Raw genomic sequence first — 425 nt, forward strand, 5'->3', positions numbered from 1 at the left:
ACTCCTTACGGTCAGCGAATATTAACACAGAATCCGACTTAGACTTTGCGAGTGCGTACGACTACCGTCCCGTTGTCCGCGGATTCGTTATTGAACCTAGGATCATTGTCATTAGTCTCTCGAGTATCTAATTACCACGGTTACTTGTCCGGTTCTATGGTAATCGTATTTGCACTAGCCAATGTCTTCTCTATTGCATAACGACGACGTGTAATCCAAACGAAGATTCGCTTTACGCCCCTAACCCTAATTCTAATGTAAACCCGACATATATATACATGTATATAAAATGCGGACACAAATTAATAAAATTAAAGATGTATGAAGATAGACGTACGTGTACATCTAAATGAGCATCTGAAAATAGACACGTTCGTCTATCTTGATACATCTTTAATTTTATTAATTTATGTGCTGATTTTTTC

Source organism: Bombus impatiens, unplaced genomic scaffold, assembly GCF_000188095.3.
Source record: "Bombus impatiens unplaced genomic scaffold, BIMP_2.2 scf_0583, whole genome shotgun sequence".
NCBI classification, from domain to species: Eukaryota; Metazoa; Arthropoda; class Insecta; order Hymenoptera; family Apidae; genus Bombus; species Bombus impatiens.